Source organism: Mustela nivalis (genome assembly GCF_964662115.1).
Source record: "Mustela nivalis genome assembly, chromosome: 11".
Classification (NCBI taxonomy): Eukaryota; Metazoa; Chordata; class Mammalia; order Carnivora; family Mustelidae; genus Mustela; species Mustela nivalis.
In genome coordinates this window covers 44991981-45014200 of record NC_139030.1, presented here as the reverse complement: position 1 = coordinate 45014200, position 22220 = coordinate 44991981, and the positions used below count along the sequence as shown (strand labels likewise).

General features: G+C 43.3%; 1 protein-coding gene across 4 annotated transcripts in view; it reads right to left on the bottom strand.

Moving 5' to 3' along the window:
- Window positions 1-22220, bottom strand: part of WIPF1 (WAS/WASL interacting protein family member 1) — a 116701-nt gene that overhangs the window by 59180 nt on the left and 35301 nt on the right. Inside the window, exon 1 of one of the 4 annotated variants that reach the window (XM_082689536.1) lies at window positions 15656-16336. The exons of 2 other annotated variants lie outside the window; for them this stretch is intronic. The gene's annotated coding sequence lies outside the window, so the exon portion shown is untranslated. Of the gene's footprint in view, window positions 1-15655; window positions 16337-22220 lie in introns of those variants that run through there. One more of the 4 variants, XM_082689539.1, reaches the window with a different exon arrangement.

The following is a 22220-nucleotide window of genomic DNA, read 5'->3' as shown; positions in this document are numbered from 1 at the left end:
TACGAGGTGCTGCGGAGAGGAAAGGTCATGGCCTAGAAAGGCAGAGGTTTCCATGAAGGCCTCTGAGGTTTCATCTCATTTTCACAGCGCTTAGTCACACGGCGTCCTCTGTGGCTCTGAATGGTAACGAATGGCCCCTCGAAAATGAATCGGTACGCCAGGAGGAAAATGCCGAAAGTCATCATCTTGTCTCTCCAAAAGGATTACACTGCTTCTGTTTTCATTTTGCTTTTTTACCCTTTCTTTGGTCTCTGAGTCCTCTTTGAAGAATAATTTAAAATTCCATGATCACAAGAGCCTTCTTTGTGCATACATTTCCCTTCTGAGATCAGCTGCAGCTGAGCCCACCCCAGCCAAGGCCGACTGGACAAGGGCAGGCCCCTGGCCCGAGAGAGGCTAGCGTTCCTGCTGGAGAGCACACTGGGCTGGCCATACATACCAGACTCGGCTCAGACAAACCAGTTGGGCTCCTCCTCGTTTCAGATGTATGAACTGAGAATCATGGGGCCAGACGGTCAGTCAGGCACACCAGAGGCATGAGAGGAGACAGGAAGAGCTGGGCATTTAATCGGTGGACATAAGAGAGGGAATGATCCATCTCCTGGGCCCGAGGGCACATCATGGCTTTCCAGGTACCTAAACTGCACTGCAGTGTTCAACGTTCTAACAGTAGCAATGCTACCCGTAACAGCAAGAATAGCTAACATTTATTACGCACTTACTACATGCTAAGGATCGTTTAAGGCACTTTTACGAGTATTAATTCATTCAATTTTCACAATAACTCTATTAAGTAGATGATGATGATAATGAAGAAGACGATGATGATGGTGATGATGGCAGCACTGAAGCACACAGAAGTTAAGTAACTTGACCAAAGCTACACAACTCGTAAGTGGCAGAGACACAATTGGAACTCCAATGGCTCCGGAGCCCAGGCTTCTAACCAGCGTGCGACTCCCTGTGGGGTAATCCCAGGTTTCCTATGTTCTTTACTGCCCATCCTTATGATAAAGACCCCCTATTAAGGAGGCCCGACAGGGGGGTCTGTTTCTTGCTCCCCTGCTGCCTCACAACTAGCGTTTTTCTTGGCTCTACTCATTATGAATCTTAGTAACTTAAGTATGTATTTATTAATTCAAGAACTATGTAATGCTTACTCTGTGCCAGGAACTAGTACGAGCTTTGGAAGCAAAAGAGTAAGCCCTTCTCCAGCTCTCAGGAACCTTATACTTCGTAGAGAAGGACTGGGCCTGCACAGAGCAGCATGTCAGTTTTTATACTGGAAGGTCATACTTCCATGACCTTATGCCTGATATAGATTTTGTACTATCTTTGTACACATTGTGTCCTGTTTTTGTATAGCAATATATTGATTGTATCCTCAGCTCATTGTTAAAATAATGTCTAAAAAATCACATTTTAAAAATTACCCAAATAATGACAGACATGGTAAAGATGGCTTCTCGAAGGTCTTCTTCCTAGGATTCCACGTCTAAGTCAGCCTAAGGGGATGGCAGCAAGTCAAGTTTGCGCTGGCTGGAAACAGCTCTGACCAGTTATCTGCGCACAGGTGGTACTATGGAGCTCCCCAAGCCTGCAGGCATCTCAGAAACATGAGCCTTGGCCTCTTCCTCCATTCCACTGTATTTCAGTGTTGGCAACTTGTTCACGGCATGGATCCTTATTCCCGCCACACAGGTGTTATTTACGTCTACAGTGCTCCCAAGATGGTGCTCACAGACACCGGGTGCCACGTCTTGGCATCTCTCCAAACCTACAGCACCAGCACCTGCTTTGCATCTGACAGGCTTTAAATACATTTTAAATGATTCTTTTATGACAGTATTACAATAGTACCAGTTTACTTTGGGAAATGGTGAACTCAAGTCTAAAGGCAATAAATTATCTATAATCCTACTAGGTAGAAATACATATTGTTAGCTTTTTGGAATAGTTCTGTCTAGTCTTGATACATATAAAATGTTTTTAAATTAGGAATGTAATGTATGTAGTTTTGAATCCAGTTTTGGTGCTCCTTTTGTGCCATGAAATACTCTTTGAAAACATGGTTTTTAATGACTGCATGATTTCCTACACTAAAATTTATTGAATATTCTCCAATTGCAGGTCATGAGTTACCCCTCGCTTTGCTTTTATAAATGTGCTAATATCAATATCCTTATACCCAAATCCTTATGTTCAACTGGGATTATGCAATAGAAAAATTATAGAAAAAGAAGTACTGGATCAGAGTTTGAACCATTTAAACTCACTTGATACACAGTGCAAATGGGCCATGGGGAAGGCTTACAATCCCTCTGGCATCAAGAAAGAATGTTCTTTTACCACACTCTCACCAACACTGGATATTATAACTTTAGAAAATCTTTTTTATTTTATTTTGTTTTTTTAAAGATTTTATTCATTGATTTGACAGAAAGAGAGAACATAAGCAGGGACAGCAGGAGAGGGAGAAGTAGGTTCCTTGTTCAGCAGGGAGCCCAACATGGGGCTTGATCCCAGCACCCCGGGATCATGACCTGAGCTGAAGGCAAATGCTTAAATGACTGAGCCACCCAGACACCTCTAGTTTTAGAAAATCTTTATTGGGGCTTCTGGGTACAGTCATTTAGTTTAGTCCTGACTCTTGGTTTTGGCTCAGGTCATGATCTCAGGGTCGTGAGATGGAGCCCTGCGTCGAGCTCCGTGTTCAGCGTGAAGTCTCCTTCAGTTTCTCTCTCTCTCCTTCTTGTCCCTCCTGCTCCTGCTCTCTCTCTCTCTCCCCCTCTCTTAAATAAATAAATACATCATAAATTTAAAAAAGAAAATCTTTATCTTATTTTGGTTTCTTCAGTGGGTCAGAACAGAGCCTGTATTTAAACTGTGTTCCTCTGTAAAATTTTAGATGGGCCACTTACAAATGAGCAAAACAAGCCTATGATCAACAGTCCCAAACTTCAAGCCCTTGAAGCCTTAAAATACCTCAGAACTTTAGAAATGGAAATTACTTTAGAGATCACTGAGCAAACTGTTTCAGTTTATAAATAAGATAACCAAACCTCAGAGAGGTTAAGTGACCCAGGTAATGTATTCGATTCTGAACTAGAACTAGTTGTCTTGAGCCATTAGTCATTTGTTTAGAATGGGTTGAAAACCTGATGGAAGCAACAAACCACTGTTATCAGAGTGAAAAAAAAAATACAGGGAAAAACAGCATAAGAACATATTTGGAGGGGTGCCTAGGTGGCCCGGTGGTTAAGCCATTGTCTTCAGCTCAGGTCATGATCTCAGGGTCCTGGGCTCAAGTCCCGAATTGGGCTCTCTGCTCAGCAGGAGCCTACTTCTCTCTCTCTCTCTCTCTCTCTCTGCCTACTTGCGATCTCTCTCTGTCAAATAAATAAATAAAATCTTTTTAAAAAAGAACATATTTGGAAAAGAAAACATTAGTGTTCTAAATTCTGCTTTATCTTCAAGACATAGGTAAGAATAAACTGTTTTATAGACAAAGGCAAAAAGTCCCATGTGAATACCATTCTATTCTTAAGATCCCTGCTCCAATCTAGAACAGATATTTTCTTCCTGGAACCATTAAAATACTCTGCATTGTTACCCTCCCATCCAGCCAGCATTCACTGAGAATATACTGTGGCTGAGTGCTGGGCCAGGTGCTGGGGTAGCAGGAGGAAGAGAACCAAGAAGAGAGATGAGGGATTCATTCTGGGGGATAGTGGGCAGGAAGGCGTGTGAACAAATCCTAATGCACTTGACTGGGTGGGGAGGGGGCGCACAAGGTATGGTGGCAGTGGTAGAGCCATGGACTTGGAGGACTTCACGGAGCAGCGGATGCATGAGTTGTGCCTGTGCTTGAAAGTAGTCTACTGGGCAGAGTGGGGAGGACAGCATCACAGGTAGTGAGAGCGCAAGGCTGCGCAGCAGATGGGGCTGAAACACGGTGATTGCCGTCTCCGCTCATTGAACCCCCACTCTCCTACAAGCAGACCGATAGTCACTAGATGGCTTTTCAGGCTGGCTGTTATTCTGACTGGTTACACTTGTGCCCACCAGCTGTTAGATATTTTCAATATCAGCCCTGCCTATAAGGACGTTATTATCTTCATTTAATTTTCCAGAGGTTATAAAGCTGATAAGTTTGGGTTTTAAGCTTTTGACTCTCAACATCACAAAGCAGAAACAATTATAACGCCTAGCATGGGGTCCTCCTGAGAGGTGTTGTATTTCTTGTTAACTGGTTAATTTTCAGTTATGAACTATTTGAAAAGTCTGAATACTTTAAGAGATACGAACTGCTAGATCGGGATGCGTGGCATTAGTATGGCTAAAAGAGATTTATTATAAATTAATATATGACTTGTTTATTAATTAAACAGTAAGATCTAGTGGCTAGTGTAATAACTACTATAATTTTAAAGTAATAATAGGGGTAAACAATATTTGGAGATATCTGAAATTAAACTGTGTATGTTATTTCTTCTTTTTGAATTGAACACTTTTGACATAGAACTGTGTAAATTTAAGGTGTACAATATGCTAATTTATAGATTATAATATGACTACCATTATAGCAATAATTAGTACTTTTATCACATTACATAATCACCCTTTCTTTTTAGTAGATGTAATAATTAAGTTATAGTCTCTTAGCAAGTTTGCTAATTATAATACATTCTTGTTGTCTATATTCACCATACTGTATATTAGATCTCTAGGATTATTTACTAGTCCTAGTGTAAGTTATCTATTCTTATGCAACAAATTACACCAGAACTAAAGTAGTTTCAACCAACAGACATATTATATCACAGTTTCCATGGGTCAGAAATCTGGGCACAGTTTGGCCGAGAATCTGGTTCAAGGTCTATCACAAGACTGCAATTAAGGTGGCAGCTGGGGCTGTGTTCTCATCTGAAGGTTCAACTAGGGAAGAATCTGCTTCTAGGGTTACTTATGTGTTGGTAAGACAAGGTGCCTTGCTGGTTATTGGTCAAAGGCCAATAACCAGGTCCTCGCCATGTGGGTCTCTCTATATGGCAGCTCAGCACCTCGTAGTTTGCTTCCTTCACTGTAAACGAGAGAGTGCCATAAAGCTCCCAAGATGGACAGCAGCTTTTTTATAACTAAATCTCAGAATGGACACCTTGTCCTCTCTGGTGCATCTTGTTCACTATAAATGAATCACTAAAACTAGCCCACATTTAAAGGGAAGGATTTAAATACGAGTGTGAATTTCAGGGGATGGGGATCACTGGGGGCCATCTTAGAAGCAGCCCACCACCTAATGACATCAAGTATCGGTGACTTTAATCAGTGAGGATGCCTCAAGTGCTGCTAATACTATTGCAGTTTGTGGGTGACATTTACAAAAGAAGGAAATGCAAATTTCGGTTAGAGGTTGGGGGGAAATAAAGATGTTCTATTTTCCCCATGCCACTCACGGACTTAAGGTTAAAAACTCCCGTGTTAGAGGATGCAGGCTAACTTGTACTATGTAAAAATCAGTTTGATGCTCTATAGATGGGCACAAGGATTCCTCACATACCCCTGGAGTCCAACATGTGTGGGCATTTACTGTGTTTACAAAAGATTCCATTTTTGTTTGTTTGTTTTTAAACCATGAGGTACTGTTAGTCCAGCTGGGAAATAAACTGACTTTTAAAAACCATTCCCACAGCTGCAAAAAGGCAAGTGTTTGGCACTAATAAATCAGGATTAGTGGAGCTTTGCTTATAATGAACCTTTCACCTCCTCTGGGCAGGTGGTCACCCACTGAACTATGGGAACAAACAAGCCATGTTTTGAAGTGATAACATTTTTCTAATGATAGGTGGGACTGGAGTAGAAAGCAAGTAGAGGGAGATACTGTATTCCTGCAAAATTCAATCTTCTTAAACTTGGACCCTGTGAAAATATATGAATCAAAATGATGTTTCCAGGGCTACTTTCCTGACCTCTGCTTATTGTTACCTTTCCATCCATAACCACTTAGGGATTTTCCTTCTAGATAGTGAAAAATAGCCTGGATGCTATCAACAGGCCTGTATCAGAGATGCAGTGACCATGGGACACAAGGAGAGGCTTAAATTTTGCCCTCTTGGACCCCAAATGAAATTTGGCATCACCCACTCAATGAAATGCCTTCAGTGTTTCATTTTATTGGGGGATTAGAGTCAAAATATCTAATAACCATTAAGACACAGTTATTACTGCCTTCAGCTCAGGTCATGATCCTGGAGTCCTGGGATCAAGTCCCACATCAGGCCCTGCTCAGTGGGGAGTCTGCTTCTCCCTCTGATGCTCCCCTTGTGTTCTCTCTCTCTCTCTCATTCTCTCTCTCTCTCAAATAAATAAATAAAATCTTAAAAAAAAAAAAAAAGACACAGTCATTAACCAATCGGGACAATGTCTCCCAGTCCTGGGGCACCCCATGCTGTGCTAGAAACCTTAGTTGTTGAATTAGGACACAGGTCTTAGGGGTCCGGGAGTGCACTCAGTGCCTGAGGTCGGTCATGCTTCACCAACTGGTGTTGAAGCTTCTCAGCAGTTTAGTAACCAGTGTGGCTGTACCAGTGCAAACAAACTGGGTATCAACTGCTGAGCTGGGAGCTGGTCCTCCTCAGGGTCCCCATGGATGGTGACTGGTGTGGCAGCTGACCCTGTCACCCTTCAGCCCTCCATGTGGCCTATACTAGGAGGACAGAGCCTAACTCACCTTCCTGAGCCCTAAGCTGAGGTCTTGGGAGGCTCTTGGACAGAGAGTGAGTGCACAAGCCAGGGATGGGGGCAGAAGTAGAGGGGGAAGCAGACTCCCCACTGAGCAGAGAGCTCAATGCAGGGCTTGATCCCAGGATCCTGAGATCATGACCCGAGCTGAAGTCAGATACCTAACCGACTGAGCCACCCAGTCTAACTAGCTAATATCTGTCTCAACTACAATAAATGCAATTCTAATTTTCAAGATAATATTCAAATAAACATTAAAAGATGAAAACAACCACAATACTTTCCCCAACTGCCTTGACATATATGCAAAGAAAAACTTGGTTTGTTTAGATACTGAGCATTTGAAAAAAATTACCTTCGCTTTTGCCCACTTTGCTAACTTTTTTTCCTTTAAAAAAATTATGAGATCACTGAGGCTTAAACAGTGAAAGGCAAGGCCTAAAACAAAAATCCTGACCCTTCCACTCTTGTTTACGCACGTGAACATTCTCTGATTTCAGTCCCAGAAATCAATCGAGAAATAAGCCCTTGGGCAGAGTCCCATTCTGCATTTTCAGTAGGGGTTTTAGAAGCTACAGATGCATTCAGGAGTACTATGAAACCATTAAGACCATTAAGAAAGACGAATTCTTCGAGGAGGCTAACTTGTATATCCAGCTGCCCACTAAACCGCTCCGTGTGACGTGTGTCTACCAGACAGCTCAGACCCAACAAATCCCAAATGAAACTCTGCCATTTCCATTCATTTCCATTCTTCCTTTGCTTCTTTGGAGTCTTCCTTGGCTCCTCTCTAATGCTTATTATTGTTCAATCCAATAGTTCTCTTGTGGTTTGACCTCCTAAATAATCAGACTCTAATTACTGCTCACCACAGCCTGTGCTGCCACCCCGACGCAAGGCGCCATTGTCTCTCACAGGGGGACGGCAACAGCGTCCCATCTGGTCTCACCTTCTACTCTTGCTCTCCTACAGTTTATCCTCAATACAGTACCCCGGGCGTAAAGTCAGCTCATCGCCTCTCTTCTGCTGAAGTCCTCCCAAAGCTCCGCCCTATAAAGGCTCCACGGCCTTCTGGAGTCTCACCCTCCCCTTGTCTCCTCCTCACTCTGTCCTCATCACACTGGCCCCTGTTATTCCTTGAATACACCAGACATGTTCCTGCCTCAGGTATCTATGTGAAAGGCCAATTCTCTCACCTCGGCCAAGTCTTCACTCGAGGACCACCTTCGCCAAGACAGCCACCCTAACCACCACCGAGATCCACACGCACCACTGCGTTCCTGCTCCCCCCACCCCGCTGTACTTCTTTTCCCACAGAACTCAGTTCTTTCTAACCTCATAGTCTACCACATTACATATTGTTTTGTTAAGTGTATTGTTGTTGCCCACATCCCCAACTGGAATGAAAGATCCACAGGGAAGGTGCTCAATAGTATTTCTGAATTCAGGGAAAATGCCCTCCCCACAAAAAGGGCCAAAAAACCCTCCCGCAAACACCATAAAACTACCAGTATCCAAAAAGGGCCTCATTATGTCCAACAGAACCCACGTATTATATACCATTTTCTTCTTTTTATGTTTATGGAGCACTCCTTTAGGAGGAGCGACACAGAGGAGAGGCTGCTCTTTGCCCAGGAATGACCCTGAAGAGTGGCATTAGAGGGGAGAGGGAGATCACCACACTCTGAGCACAGAGACTTGGTCAAGAAAGTCCTAAAACCTCCCTTCTAGCTGGGAGCCAGAGGGATCAGACTCAAAATGACAGACCCACATTACAAATCCACAAGAGACTGCTGGGCACACTAGAATTCCTAAATAATATCATTTCTTTCCAGTGGCCAGGTCTCCTCCCCGGAATATACTCTTCTGAGGTAATGGTACTCAGGAAGCTGACTTAGTGTGCAGAAGGTGGTGTGCAGGTCTTGGAATCAGGGCTAAGGATGGGTAAGCCGCTTGAGGGCTCCTTATTTGGGGCCACGATAAGCCCTGGTTTTCACCCACACTTCACAACAGCAGCCAGCCCCCCTCAATCCCTATTCATGTCCACACAGTTCAGGGACCCTCTCCAGGCCAATCCCTGGCAACTGTTGGGAAGTTTCCCTTTCCGGATTTTTGTCACAGTTCACTGTGCAGAAGCATTTTCCAGGTAGGCTGGATTAGGGGTTTACTTACCAATACTACTTGTGCTATAATACCTACATGACACTTATCTGTATACTGTCTGTGTTCCTGTGCTGTTTTCCAGGAATGACACAAAGGTCACTTAGCTGGAGTTTGGGGACTTCATAAACCCCTTTGTTCCTTGATCGTCTCTCTCTTAGCATGAGTCTGGCCCCTGCAGGTGCTGCCTCAGAGGGACTCCTATATCCAGATTCCCAGTCCTTCGGCCTCTCCTCCTTGCAGCTGATGACCTGTGCTAGGTCAGGAGCCTTGGTCTATGCTCACTACACTTGCTAATTAGCTATTTTGACAAAGACAAATCACCTCTTAACCTTTATGAGCCTCAGTTTCCAAATCTAAAAAGGAGAAGAATGGACTCTGGTAGGTCCCTTCTATATAGAAAAACACTTCCCTACCTCTTTAAGTTTTAAATGACAACAGAATCTGAAAGCCTCTTTTCCTAAACTCTTCCCAAGGCCAGATGTTCCTGGCACCAAATTAGGAGAAAAAAAAAAAATAGTTTTTGAATAACTCAGCATTTTTATCTTTCAGAGCGAAATATCCTCTGGCCTTTTCAGTTCTTTTTCCCCTACTGCTACCTCCTTAGGAATCCTTAAAAGAAATTTCTAAAATGTAAACTATCGACTCTTCCTGATATGTCAGGATTTATCTTGGAACAACATTCTCCACCCTCCCCCCCAAGTTATTATTCCCGTATAAAAACCTCTCTAACATTTTTATTCTGGGAGCTGTGTTCATTGATTTGCCCCTGTTTTGACTGCTCGGGGGAAGAAACCAAAAAGCTGAAAGACAGGGCTGAAGGCAGCAGCCTACTGTCCATGCAGGTGAGCGGCGGCCCTGACCTCTCACAGGGCGATGGGCGAGGACTGGCAGAAGAGGGAAGAGCAGAAGGGAGAGGAAATGCAGAGAGAAGGAGAGAAAGAGTGAACACACATTGGTTTTGGAAGAGGTTTTAGGTGAAGTCCTGGCGGCAGTTCATCAAGAATGTTCATTAAGTGAAACGACTTCTGGAACTGGACTTTCCTAAGGAGCCACATTGCACTGAGAAGGTGGACTTGAACATGATTCCCCTCCTTGAACAGTGCCCCGTGCGGCCCTCCGTACAGCAAGTGGGTAAGGGACTGAGTGGCCCTATGCTGCTCCCACGCCCAGTGTTTAGGACTTAGCAGGATCCTGCTACAGGTCTTAAAAGTCTTTGAAGAAGACCAAATCTTTTTACAGCTGGCCTGGGAATCACAGAAATCCCCATGAAATAAATCAGTGATTTACTGAAAGAGTAGTATTTCATTAGCAAACCGTCCAAATGAAACTATAGGTATAATAGATGCAGAACCTCCTAGCCTAGAGTTAGCTGCATAGTCCAGAGAATTGTAGGTTCTGGGATATCATCTAATGAATGACTTTAAGTTAAGAAAATATATGCCCTAAAGAATTTTGACCCTATTAAAAAATATATACATACATATATATATATATATATGTATGTATGTTTTCATGCACATGTGTATACAAACATGAATCCTACTACCAAAAAAAAAAACACCTCTTTGTTTTTAAGCCACACTAGGATTACAAAATACAATGGGAGAGCTTAAAATATGACATATTATTAAAATCCAGACACAAACAAGAGTAGAAAGGAAGCCTAATTCGTACCAGAAAGTATCAAAACAGACCAGACTCTGGTAAGCATCTAGCTAGTTACTGTCAAAGCAGTAACTTCTAATTAGTATTGAGAAATTACAGTGTTAGTAATGGAGGAATTCCTCCGAGTGGAACTGACATAGCCACGGAAGTCAGGAAGCCTCTTCAAGTGTGCCCCCTATCAGGTTCCATTCAAGGACTCATCTTTTCCCAGTTTACTGTTTTTGAGGAAAAGCCTTCTCTGTCCTTTCATAAACGAACAAATAAATGCAACCGCTCTTGTCATTTTCTTGTCTAAATGCCTTTTGGGTGGAGAAGGAACCCTAAGAGGCTTTTTGGGGGAAACGGCACCAACCTTCTAACTGATACAGAAAATGGAAGGAAATTGAAAGGGCAGAATGAGGGGTGCCTGGGTAGCTTAGTCCGTTGAGTGACTGACTCTTGGTTTCGGCTCAGGTCATGACCTTGGGGTCATGAGATCGAGCCCCCCCACTCCCCCACCACTCTGCACTTAGGTGGAATATGCTTGAGATTGTCTCCTCCTCCCTTCCTCCCCCCTACACTCTTCCTCCCTACACGCATGTGCACTCACTCTCTCAAATAAATAAATAAATAAAAACCTTAAAAAAAAAAAAAAAGGCAGAGTGAAAGTTCCATCAAACACACAGGGCAATCGCTTCCTGGGAAGTGTCCGAGTACACGTGAGCATTAATGAGGTTTTATTTAGAAGACAACAATTCCAGGCAAAGAAGAACCACAGAGCACTATGTCAGGCTCTCCCTCACCTCTTCCCCAGCATTTCCTTCCAGAAAATCTCTAATCTAAACAAACAGCAGAATAGTCTTACTGCTCTTGCTCCTTTTCCAGCACAATGGCCCACGTGCTCTCTGGGTCCTCAGTACTCAGAAGAAAAAGAAAACATTTTGTTTGACGCATTCGTGAAGGAAAATGGTAATGAACTTCTAATCTGAGGTATCGTCCAGTCTGTGGGTTTGGAAGGAGGGTGGTAGGGGAAGACACGGTTACTGGATGAACCTCAGAAAGGGTGTTTATTCCCATATGAAGTCTGGTTTTAGTCATCAGAATTGAGGAGGGGCGCCTGGGTGGCTCAGTGGGTTAAGCCGCTGCCTTCGGCTCAGGTCATGATCTCAGGGTCCTGGGATCGAGTCCCGCATCGGGCTCTCTGCTCGGCAGGGAGCCTGCTTCCCTCTCTCTCTCTCTCTCTGCCTGCCTCTCCATCTACTTGTGATTTCTCTCTGTCAAATAAATAAATAAAATCTTTAAAAAAAAAAAAAAAGAATTGAGGAGAAGCCTTTTTCCTGAAGATTGTGTAGCTAAAAAGTACAAATCTTGGAAGGAATAAACAGCACTACCTCATGCTATTTCTTCTCTTCCCTTTCTCTTCCTTGCCTTCTCCCTTGTCAGCTCTTAAAAACTGAACTTCTTGTCAAGTGGAAGTGACTGAGATTTCATGAAGTATTTCAGAGTCAAGATAAAAATCCTATTGCTGAAAAAAAAAATCACATTATTGAAACTCATGGTCTTTTCCAAGGGGGTACATGACAGGAGGCAACTGGCTCATAGCAGATGATGTGGACCCTAAAACCCGCACATACTTTAAAAATCTATGGTTCTCTCATAGCAATAATATATAAAGAATTCCTACAATTCAACAACAAGAACCAAATAACCTCATTAAGAAAATGGACAATGGACCTGAACAAACATTTCCCCAAAGAACATATACAAATGGTCAACAAGCATCTAAAAAGATGCTCACCATCACTCACTGTTAGAGAAATACAAATCAAAACTATGAGATAACATCTTGGACCCACTAGGATGGCTGCTATGAAAAAACAAATCAGAAAAGAACAAGTACTGGCGAGGGTGGAGAGAAAATAGAACCTTCGAGCACTGTTGGTGGGACTGTAAAACGGTGTAGCTGCTAGGGAAAATGGGATGGCAGTTCATCAGAAAATTTAAAACAGAATTACCATCTGATCCCCCCATATCCTTTGGGGGATGCATACAAAAAAACTGAAAGCAGGGTCTCAAAGGGATATCTGCAGATCTAATTCACAGCAGCATGATTCACAACAGCCAGAGATGGAAGCAACCCAAAGGCCATCTACAGATGAATGGATAAAGAAAATGTGGTCTAGCCATGTAATAGAATATTAGTCTCCAAAAGGAAGGAAATTCTGACACCTGCTACAACATGGGGGAACCTTGAGGGCATGATACTAAGTGAAATAAAGCAGTCACAAGAAAGACAGATACTGTATGACTCCACTTATCTGAGGAACTTAGAGTAGCCGAACTCAGGAACAGAGAGTAGAATGGTGGTTTCCAGGGGCGGGGATGGGAGGAGTTGTCTAATGGGTACAGAGCTCCCAACTACTGAACTACCTACGCACTCAGAGGTTAAGATGGCAAATTTTATGTTATGTCTATTTTAATGCAATATAAAAAATGACAACCTGTGCTTCCCAGTATTTCCCATTAAGATGGTGATGACAACTCTTAAGACATCCCACGGGTCCAGAAACATCTGTCTGAGAAGCCTAGAGAGCTGGGCCCCCAGACTTGGTGATGACAACCCAAGAAGATGACCAGTGATGAATCCAACTGCAAAAGCTGCACTCATCAAAGTTTCATTTTTTTCCCCCTACTACCATGCGTGTTTTGTATATCTCCCCACTGCGTCCTTCTGAAGCCCAGACAACCCCATGATCTGTGGATGCCGCTCTGAAGTGTTGGCTGGGATTCTGGGATTCTGGGGACAGGAGGCCCGCCTTTATGTCAGGGTCCAGGAAGAGGACTTAGCAAAGTCAGCCTCCTTCCTCTTACTTAGAGAGTTTAGTAACATGCCCACACAGTCCCCTTCCCCCTAAAATTCACAATGTTGTCTCCAGAGAAAAGGTGACTGCTTATCTCTTTCTGCTCTTGACCTTCAAACTGAGCTCACTGCAACTTGGCAGTGATTCCTGTCTAAAAAGCACAAGCTACATTAGTATCTGAGGTGCCCTCCACCATCCATCGTGATCGACCACCCTGTGCCATCCCATGTCCTTTGTTTTCCAGAATATACTTCCAGGTTTAGGGCCCAGAGGCACCAAAAAATAAGGACACTTTATAAACCTTCTCTTGTATCTCAAACACAAAGGACCACAGAGAAGGCAGAAAGCTGGAAAAGGGGGTGAGAAATGGCTAGAGAGAGAACAGATGCCCCCAGAATAAATGGAAACAGCTTTTGGAAAGCTGCATTAATAAAGAGACATTGGGTCCATCTGGAAAGTATTCTAACAGACTAAAAAGCCCTTCTCTACGATGCAGATTACAAAACTCCCTGAACAACAAAGCTCTATGACCAACTAAAAAAGCAAAACAAAACCAAAAGGAGAGCTCCTTCTAGGGATGGCCAGCCACCATGAAGTTGGGAGCCTCTTCCTGGTGTCAGGGGCGCGCCTGGTGCCATGTGCCCTGCTGTGTGTGTGTGTGTGTGTGTGTGTGTGTGTGTGTGTGTGTTACTCCATGCAGTGATCTGTGCCAAGGGCTCCAAACACCAAGAGAGGCCAACCTCTCCTCTGCGGCTACCCCTTATGGAAATGCCACTGCCTCTCTCAGGCCCAGTGCAGGGCTTCTGAAACCACTTGGGCTGAGATTTCCAACTTGGAAGCCATCCTTACTCTGTCAGCTTCCCCTCCATCTTCTTGCACAACGTGGTTGTAAAAAATGGAAAAAAATGCGGCCATCTGACGATCTAATCAACAATGATTCTTCTCTTTCATCACTGCCCTGGTTATTTTGCATTGCTGGGATATAAACAACACGTGAGCCCGCTGGCCCCTGATCCCTTTGTCATTTGCTCAATGCAGACACCTTGGTGAACACTGGGTGGGCACAACGAGAAGGAAGGAGAAGCCCCCAGTCTCCACCTCTCCACCTCCCCCCACCACCTTGATCAACACCGGAACACGGCCACAGAAGAAATCGAGTGTGTTTTCAAAAACATCCATAAAGACATTCAACCAGCTCTCTGGCTACCTGTCCCAGGGCTTGATAATGGTCCAGGAATGTAGTGTGCCCCCATCCCACCCCCACCCTGCTAAACTCAGATCTGAGACCTTCTCCTTTTTCCATACACGTCTGAAAGTAGCAGGCCATTGTGTGAAAAGCCTTTTATTCACTTGAAGTTCTTTATCAGACTGTCCCTCTCTGGCCAGAGGATGAGTAACCTTCGAGCATTTATTTAGCTGTTTCTGGGCTCTAATTTCCAACCCTTGAACCATTCCTTTGGTTCTGCTCTAGACTCTTCCAATTTCCCTTCACACAGGAAGCACAGACCGAAGAGCCAAGGCTCGAGTGAGGGCCGCACCGCATGGCGTCTTCAGGCCCTGTACTGCTGGAGCCCGGGGGCCCCCACAGTGGTTGGCCTACGCCAGGGTGCGGGTGGGGGACTTCCTCATCTCACATTCAAGCTGCTCCCTACGCCTTTTCTCTACTCCTGCTTTATGTTAGTAGAAGAAGGGAAGGGGAAAAAGGGAAGGAAGAAGGGAGAAAAAATACAAAAGGGAACTAAGAATTTATAAAAACATGAGAAATTACTTTAAGAGGAAATACAAGCCAAAAGATTCGTTTTATCAGATGAAAAGTATGTAAAAACAACAAACGTTTGCGTCCACACTTGCAGCGTGTTTTCACACAATATTTCAGTGTTTTCTACTGCCCTCTGAATGCCCCGCGAACACAAGCTGATTTGCCCTGTTTCAGATATGGGCTAATAGGTAAACATGAGAGGAGGCTTAGCTGAATTCCATGGAGTAAGTAAGTTCATAAATATCTGAAGGTTTGTTTTTCAAAAGGCAAAAAGGGAAGCAAGAGATTCTGAGAATTTCATTTTCACAATAATGGCCCAGTGTTTGTTCCTCTAACTATACGGTTCCCAGCGAAGCCCCAGCTCTCACATCCAAGCCAGAGCCAGTTTCTTCACATTAGAAAGAGAGACAGCTTCAGGAAAAAGAACCAGTTAGGTATTTTAGAGAGGCCCTGAAGGATTTTTCAGAGGGAAAAGGAAAGCACTAACCTGTGTTTTCATCCGCTGAAACGACAAGTTCTCAAGTTCCCCTGCAATCTTCTAGCAGGTTTCCTGTAAACGTCGCATGTGACATTACACTTCCTCACTGCTCTGTCTCTGACCACCTCTCTAAGCCGTCAGAGCATGTGATAGGATCGGCTTGTTGCTTGCTTCCCACAGGGGGAACCCTGCTTCCAAAGGAATCTTTGTCACCCGAAAGGGGTCCCCTGGCTTGTTTTAGGCATCCCCGGGACACAGGTAAAGAGGTGATGACCTGGTAGAAAGGCAGGAAGAATGTCCGGATTCCTAGCACCAGGAAGCCCGCAGGGGTGGGGCTAAGGGAGAGACAGGGCCTCTGGAGCCCCTGGGTCCCCCATCATGGGGCTGGGGCAGCAGCAGAAAAGGGGCAGGTTGCTCCCAGCACAGTCCTGGGTGTTCTGCTGTCACCTGGACAGGCCCCGGCACTGCCGCTCTCAGGACTGCCCGGGAGAGACGGGCTTGGGCCATGGCACTGCGCCCAGGAGGTCCCCAGGCTCCTCTGGAGGGCACCATCACAGAGAAGCACACCCAAGGGCTTAGCTCACATTTCTAGATCTTGCAGTGACCAGAGCCACTCTTCGTGGATTTCCCCGGCCAGGCTCAAGTTCACCTCCAGTCTAGTCAGTCCTGCTGTCAGACGGTGCGCCCTCGTTCTCGGTTCAGCAAACAAAGCCGCTGTACGCTCTGCGTCCCTGGCTAACTAGCTGGTAGACATTCTTACCACGCCCTTGCCTCCCTGCCATGATGGTGTCCAAAATATGCCAGGTTTTGGTTTCCCTGCGGGATGCTGGTGGGTTCGTGGAGGCATGCGAGCAAGCCCTGGCCGTGGGGGGCCTTGATGCTGGCCTTGCAGGAGCACCAGGGGAGTGCCCTTGTGTCCCTCTGTGCCCGCCGCAGCAGGCAGACGAGAAGAGCTGAGGCAGGGTGCTGTTCCTAGCTTTCTTGTTCCTGTGGTCAGTGTCTTCCTCTCTCCTTTCGCCATTCCGCTAGCTCTCTGGAGGCCCACACATATGGAATTTGTGGCTGGAGGAAGTGGTGTGTGGGAGTAAAACCATGTCCTGGATGGACGGGAATATTCCACAATTTGTACAACCTGACTCAGGGCAGAAACCCCAAAGTTGTTTCTGTTTGGCTACTCTAGCCTAATTCTTTTCTTAAAAGTGCTTTTAAAGGGATTTTTTTATTGTTTTTGTTTTTTGGAAAGGTAATTGTAGACAGCCCCACTGTTCCAAGCCTTGAAAATACTACCCTATCATTCCCCCATGAAGTTTTCCGTGTGAGAGCACCGAGTAAGGAAAGGAGTCCTCAGATCAGGACTCTGGACAACAGTGGAGCTCTGTAGTCTCAGCACATGACTGCATTTCTGGCTCTGAAAACATGCAGAACTGTTTCACCAGCCTGACAGCTGATGGCTGGTATTCTGATAGAACCGTCCAGTTAGACTAGCCAGTTAAGTCAAGATGGCTAGAAGCATGACATTCGCTTTAAAATAGGAATACTGGTAAAATTTTGTTATCTCTGAAAAACAAAATACTACAAAGACAAGAAATAATAATGACTCCATCTGAATACATTTAAGAAGGGTCACAATTTGGGGCGCCTGGGTGGCTCAGTGGGTTAAGCCGCTGCCTTCGGCTCAGGTCATGATCTCAGAGTCCTGGGATCGAGTCCCGCATCGGGCTCTCTGCTCAGCAGAGAGCCTGCTTTCCTCTCTCTCTCTGCCTGCCTCTCCATCTACTTGTGATTTCTCTCTGTCAAATAAATAAATAAAATCTTAAAAAAAAAAAAAAAGAAGGGTCACAATCTGGGTTAAACTGCCAGTTCTAGGTTTCAACTACGTGGTGATGTATGTCCTACTTAAGCCACGTTCCATGTGGAATTTTTAATGGTCTTAACAAAATGCTTTATAATTTTCCTTTAAAATCCATTACCTGGCCTGTGAGATTTTCGTTTCCATTTGTTTTGGCACTTTAAAAATGTTAACAGACTTTGTTTTTTAAAACAGGTATGGATTTACAGAAAAATCTAGAAGAGAGCAGAGTTCCCACCCACCGGTACCCAGTCTTCCTAACTATTAAAATCTTATATTTATGCAATAAATATGTGATATGTAAGTTCACAATTAACAAACCAATGTTGATACAGTGTTATTAACTGAAGTCCACAGTTTATTTAGATGTCCTTAGTATTTTCCTCTAATGCCCTTTTTTCGTTCCAGGACTCCATCCAGGCATCACGCTACATTTACTCATCATGTCTCCTTAGGCTCCTCTTGGTTGAGACAGTTTCCTAGACTTTTATTTTTGATGACCCTGACAGTTTTGAGGAGTACTGTTTTTTTGTACAATGTCCCACAACTGGGATTTCTCTGAGGTTTTTCTCACGATAAGACTGGAGTTACGGGTTATTCGTTAGGTTTCTCCTCCTTTCTCCAAAGGTTTCTCCTCCTTCTCTGGAAGGAAAATCTCGAGGGCACAGTTATCTACAGAAATCATTTGGAGTTCTTCTGCATAAAAGATTTTTCCCTTGTCCCCATTTATTAACTTCCTCAGTCATTTACTGATCATTATGGCCTCAGAGCTATCTAGTGCACACTTTGGGTTACAATTCAACACTACTCAGTTTATGTTGTTGATGGAAGTGTTCCCGCCTTCGACTCCTGAGCTCTTTCCCTTGATTCCTGTGCTCCTCGACACACTCCTATTAATATTTTTTCGAATTCTGTTTTTCAGCCCTTCTTTACTTCCCGGCATTACAAGATGCTCAGGGCTCATCATGTCACGTACCTTTTTTTTCTTTTTTTAAATTTTTATAAACATATATTTTTATCCCCAGGGGTACAGGTCTGTGAATCACCAGGTTTACACACTTCACAGCACTCACCAAAGCACATACCCTCCCCAAGGTCCATAATCCCACCCCCTTCTCCCAAAACCCCTCCCCCCAGCAACCCTCAGTTTGTTTTGTGAGATTAAGAGTCACTTATGGTTTGTCTCCAATTGCCCATGATTGTTTTTTCTGTCTTGACAAGTGAATGAAAGAAGATAAATATATGGACCTGAAAAACACTTTTCGCCTTCAGTGTTCATTAGTTCCACCCCATGTATTTGTAAAAATCTTTTTTTTTTTTTAAGATTTTTATTTACTCATTTGACAGACAGAGATCACAAGCAGGCAAAGAGGCAGGCAGAGAGAGGAGGAGAAGCAGGCTCCCTGCTGAGCAGAGAGCCCGATGCGATGGGGGGCTCAATCCCAGGACCCTGGGATCATGACCTGAGCCAAAGGCAGAGGCTTTAACCCATAGAGCCACCCAGGCGCCCCTAAAAATCTTTTTTTTTTTTTAATCGCTTTCATAACATTAGTCTTTGCCTCTACCACCAAGAAAACACCAAAATGCCAACTGAGTGAAAGTTTACATTTCCTTAATCCCAAAATGCATGTTTGTGTTGGTTGTGGTTTTCTCCTTCATATTTTAACATTCCCGGAATCAGGGTGTACATTTAGTATCATGTCTTTTTTTCCTCTCCTTCCCTGTCATTAATTTGATGGTACACCTTACAGTTGATGTTGTCCTGGGAATGGAGGAAGTAGAGCCATCAATTAATTCTTGTTTGGACCGCAGATATCATTTAACTATTTTCACTGATTTTCCCCCATTGAACAAATATTTTGATTAAAGTGATTTGATATATAACATCTACAGACATTAAAAAAAACACCCAAGTTTTTTTTTTTTTTAACCTATTCCTGGATACATTTTTACTTTACCTCAAACCACAAACTCTCATCAAGCCCTAAATATAGACAAACGGTGAGGGAAGGGTGTTCAATTCTTTCTATTTTGTTCTGGGTTTACCCTAACTCCTTTGATGTCTACCATGTCATGGTTTCAAGGTCCTCTGAACCCATCATCATTCCTGAGGAGCCCAATGCTGATGCTGAAGGGTGTTGAGAACGAGGCTTCACTTGTGTTGATGAGGGGTAACAGTGCTTACTGATCAGAGAGGTCAGGAGGACTCTGTGATTCTGCCTTTCCTACTCCGGGAAGCCAACCAACTGCGAGCAGGGTAGAACTGATCATTCCTTTCTCTGTGGTAAGGATCTTCTCTCCAGCCCATGAACCATGCCTGCTTGGGGCATATCATGCTTTGCAGATTATTTCTTTTAATGGATGGAAACTTGTTCAAGCATTCACTGTGGGCATGTTTCACAAAGTCACAGATGAAATGCCCAATCTTTTCATCTAGGTAGGCACAACTTGGTTATTCTATTTTCTGTCCCACTCCTGTGTAAGATGTACTAAGATACTGATAGTGCCCCAATGATCCTCCAGACGAGACTGGAAGAGATGCTCCACTGACTTATTTAGGGAGTCATTGATGAAGCCCTTTCTACCTGCCACTTTACAGATCCCCACTCTACAGACAAGCCAGCCAAGTAGAAGAGGCTAAATAATCTGTCCAGAGAACCTTGATAAGTTTGAGGCCAACATGCAAATGCTGCTGATTCCAGAGACTCAGGGATTATGGCTACTCTTGATGCCGACAGATGCACCAGCTATACCTCATAAACGGACACTTGGCTGAACACAATTCTGTTCCCTAATTATTTTTTGCACATGCTTTTCACCTTGACCAAACCTAAGTGACAGTGAGGGCAGGGACAGTTGTCTTCTATCCCATTAACTCAGCTTCCCAGGCTCCTCCCAGCAGCTTTCCTGTTAACCCTGTACTTTTGCCTGCTGCCTACCTAATTTATGTCTAATTCATTAGAAAATTCAGACTTTTTAAAAAAAGATTTATTTGAGAAAGAAAGAATGGGAGAGAGCACGAGTAGGGGGAGAAGCATAGAGAGAAGGACAGAATCTTCAAGCAGACTCTCTGCTGAGTGGGCAGCCCAATATGGGGCTCAATCTCACGATGCATGAGATTGAGACCTGAGCTGAAACCAAGAATTGGATGTTTAACCAACTGAGCCACCCATGCACCAAGAAAACTCAGGCTTTTTCTAATAAAGGTAAATAATGTCCCTTCACCCTTTGCCTTCTGCTACTTTGTTGTGCTTATTTTTCATTCATGTTGTGTTTATTTTTCATTCATTAGCTTCTTAAATTACAATTGATTTCCAGTCCTTTTAAATAAAACCCTTAACTTTTCATCTAAGTATACCTTTAATCTTATTTTACACATTTAAATGCATCACATTCTTTTTCTCTTTCCTTCTTTCTTTCTTTTCTTTTCTTTCTTTCTTTTTTTTTTTTTAAGTAGGCTCCATGCCCAGCAGAGAGCCCAACACAGGACTTGAACTCATGATCTTGAGGTTAAGACCTGAGCTGAGATCAAGAATTGGACGTTTAACCAACTAAGCCACCCAGGCACCCCTGATGCATCATATTCTTACTGTTAATTTTAGAATAGTCTGCAGTTTCAGTGGTAATATCCTTTTTGACTTAAGAATTAGTTCAAAGGATTATATTTCAGTTTCCAAGTGCTTGGATGGAGGTGGGGCAGAAACCACCTTGTGTTAATTTTTAATGCTATGTTATTTTTACATGTGGCTAGTACATCTACTTCTTGGTTAATTAAAAAGTTACTTTGTGGTGTGGTATTTCATCAATTCTTGTCAATGGTTTATGTTCTCTAAAAAATTTGTGTATATTTCAAAAAAAAAAGAGTAGGAAGAAAACCCCACTGGATATGGAAATTAAAAAAAAACAATTGTGTGTATTTCCTATTAGTTGGGTTAGATCAATAATGATAATGATGTTATTAAAATCTTCTGTTCCTGGGGTGACTGGGTGGCTCAGTGAGTTAAGTATCTGGCTCTTGATTTCAGCTTGGGTTACAATCTCAAGGTTGTGAGATCCCGCCTCATGTCAGGCTCTGTGCTGGGCATGGCTCCTGCTTAAGATTCTGTCCCCATCTCCCTCTGTTCCTTCCCCACCCCACTTGCATAGACTCGCTTGTGCTCTCTAAAGAAAAAAAAAAAAAAATTCTTCTGTCCCTATGTATTTTTGCCTGTGATTAAATTCTGAAAGCTATTTTGTTAAAGTCTCCCACTATGATTATGAAAAACTTGGTGCTTTGAAATTTTTATCTATTTACATTTATATTTTTATTTGTATTAATTTATTTGTATTTTTAGCAGATTTTGTTTTATCTACCTCGGTACTAAAATATTCAGTGCATAAAGGTTCTTTAGTACTGACTCTTTTTTAATTTATATCTCTTATTCTTCTATGTCTTGTTTAACAAGACATATACTTTTTAATTTAGTTCAGAAACATTTTATAAGTTAAATATTATTTTTAATTGTTTTCATAACACAGAAGGGGAGACCACATTTCCAAGAGTTGCGAGGATTTGTTCAAACAAGTAAATAAATGATAGAACTGGGATTTAAACCCAAAGCTTATGACTGCAAGTCCAGTGTCATTTCCAGTATCCATCAAAACTGTGTCCTTGTTGTTCTGTCTCCGAGAGAAACTCAAACCCATGCACACCACATGTGTGTTGTTCAGGGAGGAACTGCGGTG